We start from the raw sequence: 5,000 nt of genomic DNA, 5'->3' as shown, positions 1-5,000 counted from the left end.
TTGAATGTGGAAGTAGTGTCAAAGCGCTTTGAGTACCTTGAAGGTAGAAAAGCGCTGTACAAGTACAACCCATTTATCATTTATATGGAACATCCAACAGGTGTGCAGGCTAATTGGGTGCCATGATTGGGTATAAAAGCAGCTTCCATGAAATGCTAAGTACTTCACAAACAAGGATGGGATGAGGGTCACCACTTTGTAAGCAAATTGGCGAACAGTTTTAGAACAACATTTCTCAACGAGCTACTGCAAGGAATTTAGGGAATTTACCATCTATGGTCCGTACAATCATCAAAAATCTGGAAAAATCACTGCACATAAGCGATGATATTACGGACTTTTGATCCCTCAGGCGGTACTGCATCAAAAACCAACATCAGTGTGTAAAGGATATCACCACACGGGCTCAAGAACACTTCATAAAACCACTGTCAGTAACTACAGTTGGTCGCTACATCTGTAAGTGCAAGTTATAACTCTACTTTGCTAAGGCAAACCCATTTATTAACAATATCCTGAAACGCCGCCGGTTTGGCTGGGCCCGAGCTCACCTAAGATTGACTGATGCCAAGTGGAAAGGTGTTCTGTGGTCTGACGAGTCCACATGTCAAATTATACTTGGAAACAGAGGACGTTGTGTACTCCAGAACAAAGATGAAAATAACCATTCAGATTGTTATAGGCACAAAGTTCAAAAGTCACCATCTGTGATGGTATGAGGGTGTATTAGTGCCCAAGGCATGGGTAACTTACACATCTGTGAAGGCACCATTAATGCTGAAAGGTCCATACAGGTTTTGGAGCAACATATGTTGTCATCCAAGCAACGTTATCATGGACGCCCCTGCTTATTTCAGCAAGACAAGTGTTACAACAGCGTGGCTTTGTAAAAAAAAGAGTGCGGGTACTTTCCTGGCCCGCCTGCAGTCCAGACCCATCGAAAACGTGTCGCGCATTATGAAGCGTAAAATACGACAGACTGTTGAACGACTGAAGCTCTACATAAAACAAGAATGGGAAAGAATTCCACTTATAAATAAATAAATAAATAAATGGGTTGTACTTGTATAGCGCTTTTCTACCTTCAAGGTACTCAAAGCGCTTTGACACTACTTCCACATTTACCCATTCACACACTGATGGAGGGAGCTGCCATGCAAGGCGCCAACCAGCATCCATCAGGAGCAAGGGTGAAGTGTCTTGCTCAGGACACAACGGACGTGACGAAGTTGGTACTAGGTGGGATTTGAACCAGGGACCCTCGGGTTGCGTACGGCCATTCTCCCACTGCGCCACGCCGTCCCAAAATATAAAGCTTATAAAATATAAAATATAAAGCTTATAAAGCTTCAACAATTAGTTCCCAAACATTAATTGAGTGTTGTTAAAAGAAAAGCTGATGTAACACAGTGGTGAACATGCCCTTTCCCAATTACTTTGGCACGTGTTGCAGCCATGAAATTTTAAGTTGATTATTATTTGCAAAAAAAAATAAAGCTTATGAGTTTGAACATCAAATATATTGTCTTTGTAGTGCATTCAATTGAATATGGGTTGAAAAGGATTTCCAAATCATTGTATTCTGTTTATGTTTACATCTAACAAAATGTCCCAACTCATATGGAAACGGGGTTTGTATATACATATTAGGGCTGGGCGATATTGGCTTTTATTATTATTGCAATATTTTTATGCCATATCGCGAAATACGATATATATCTCGATATTTTTCCTTAGCCTTGAATGAACACTTGATGCATATAACCACAGCAGTATGATGATTCTATGTGTCTACATTAAAATGTTCTTCTTCATACTGCATTAATATATGCTTCTTTTAAACTTTCATGCACAGAGGAAAATCACAACTAAGTCAATTGATCAAAACTGTGTTTATTAAATACTCTTAATTTTCTCGCGGGTGACTTTTTAATAGAAATAACAAAATAGTAGTACTGCTACCTTATATAGCAACACTTCTGCTGCATACTTTTTATATTGCTGGTGTGCTCTGAATATCTTCCCGCTTGAAGCCAAACCACCGCCAGCTGATGGACCCCCTGCTGTTTTTTGGGCATTAATTGTTCTTCCTCCATTTGTGATCAGTTTCACCTTCTCTCTCTTGTAATGTCACTCAACTCGCTCCGCTCTGCTTGCGCGTCCTGCCTCAGCTAACGTTAGCCATGCTGCTACCTCTGTGCTTGGCGAGAGCGTATGACTCTACATGTGTGACAGTATGTGACGTATGTAAGAAGGTGGGCTTGTTTTACGTGTCTGTGAGAAGGAGAGACAGTCTGAGGTGTCCGCTGTCGTATTTTACGCTTCATAATGCTCCACACATTTTCAATGGGAGACCGGTCTGGCTGGACTGCAGGCGGCCCAGGAAAGTACACACACTCTTTTACTACGAAACCACGCTGTTGTAACACGTGGCTTGGATTTGTCTTGCTGAAATAAGCAGGGGCGTCCATGATAACGTTGCTTGGATGACAACATATGTTGCTCCTAAACCTGTATGGACCATTCAGCATTAATGGTGCCTTCACAGATGTGTAAGTTACCCATGCCTTGGGCACTAATACATCCCCATACCATCACAGATGCTGGCTTTTGAACTTTGTGCCTATAACAATCCGGATGGTTATTTTCCTCTTTGGTCCGGAGGACACCACGTCCACAGTTTCCAAATATAATTTGAAACGTAGACTCGTCAGACCACAGAACACCTTTCCACTTTGTATCGGTCCATTTTAAATGAGCTCGGGCCCAGCGAAGCCGGCGGCGTTTCAGGGTGTTGTTGATAAATGGGTTTTGCTTTGCATAGCAAAGTTTTAACTTGCACTTACAGATGTAGCAACCAACTGTAGTTACTCATAGTGGTTTTATGAAGTGTTCCTGAGCTCATGTGGTGATATCCTTTACACACTGATGTCGCTGTTTGATGCAATACCGCCTGAGGGATCAAAGGCTTGTAATATCATCGCTTACGTGCAGTGATTTCTCCAGATTCTCTGAACCTTTTGATGATTTTACGGACTGTAAATGGTAAAATCCCTAAATTCCTTGCAGTAGCTCGTTGGGAAATGTTCTAGAAGTGTTCGACAATTTGCTTACAAATTGGTGACCCTTGCCCCAGCCTTGCTTGTGAATTACTTAGCATTTCATGGAAGCTGCTTTTATTCCCAATCATGGCACCCAACTGTTCTCAAACAGCCTGCACATCTGTGGGATGTTCCAAATAAGTGTTTGATGAGAATTTCTCAACTTTTTCAGTATTTATTGCCACCTTTCCCAACTTTTTTGTCACGTGTTACTGACATCAAATTCTAAAAGTAATGATTAACTGCAAAAAAAAAAAAAGTTTATCAGTTTGAACATAAAATATGTTGTCTTTGTAGCATATTCAACTGAATATGAGTATAAAATGATTTGCAAATCATTGTATTCTGTTTATATTTACATATAACACAATTTCCCAACTCATTTGGAAACAGGGTTTGTACATACTTACACACACACACACACACACACACACACACACACACACACACACACACACACACACACACACACATATATATATATATATATATATATTCACATATATATATATACACACACACACACAAATATATATATATATTCACATATATACATACACATATATGTATATATATATATATAAAAAAACTATATACCTATAGACAATGTGTATAGATTTATCTATCTATCTATCTATCTCTCGTTCTCTCTCTCTCTCTCTCTCTCTCTCTCTCTCTCTCTCTATATATATATATATATATATATATATATGTATATATACACACACACATACTTACGTAATACAGGATATATATACATGCCTATATTTGTATAGCAAGTATGAACATATTTTTCCTCAATTCATAATTGAAATATTTTGGGCCACTTCATGAGTCTCTTGCCACTTATGTGACTGCCAGCTCATTTAATCTTTTATAATTACACCCTAACATGACATTTATTTTGTGGTTTATGTTTGAATTTTTTTTCAAACATGCATACAACTACGACATGATACACACTGTCAACATCTACTCCGTATAATTTGTCTGTGACTTCCTCCTCTGCATGGTTATCTCCACCACATCAGGTGAGAAGTTTGCCTCTCATTTGTTTAAAATGCGAGTGACCCGAGCAGTTATTTTGCATTTGCCAAAGACAGTTTGCAAATGCTTGATCTGCTGTTGCCATGGTGATGTGAAACAAACAGAATCATGCGTGAAAATGTCATAAGGTCGGTTTGTGAATGTGGGCTGTAATTGTGTTCGTACTTACACGACTGCGTGACAACAATATATGATTAAACACCACGAAGGTTGAGAAATGTAACAATCATCACGTGATATGTGTCAACATATAAGTGAGATGTAGGCTTATATGTTGGATTCTGTCGACACCTTATGGTCAAATGCAGAACTGTTGGACAACTGCAGCTGATCGAATATCCAGTGGTGCAGACCTGGGCTAGTATTTGGACTCAGGGGCCACATTGGTCGGTAAAAATATATCTGGCGTCTGGTGTGTGTTACGTGAGTGTGTGTGTGTGTGTGTATTTATGTGTATATACATACATACATACATATATACATATATACATACATACATATATACATATATATATATATATATATATATATATATATATATATATATATATATATACGTGAGTGTGTGTGTGTGTATATATATATATAATATATATATATATATATATATATATATATATATGTAGGTGTGGGAAAAATCACAAGACTACTTCATCTCTACAGAACTGTTTTGTGAGGGGTTCCCTCAATTGTCTCCTGACGAGTCTTGTGATTTTTCCCACACATATATGTATATTGGGCTCTACCATGGTATCGAGCACTATTCTCTGGAATCTGGATAATCTAATTAAGACATATATATATATATATGTAGCTGAGATATGCACCAGCGCCCCCCGCGACCCCAAAAGG

The sequence above is a fragment of the Nerophis ophidion genome, linkage group LG05, assembly GCF_033978795.1.
Source record: "Nerophis ophidion isolate RoL-2023_Sa linkage group LG05, RoL_Noph_v1.0, whole genome shotgun sequence".
Taxonomy (NCBI): Eukaryota; Metazoa; Chordata; class Actinopteri; order Syngnathiformes; family Syngnathidae; genus Nerophis; species Nerophis ophidion.
This window is presented reverse-complemented; position numbering follows the sequence as displayed.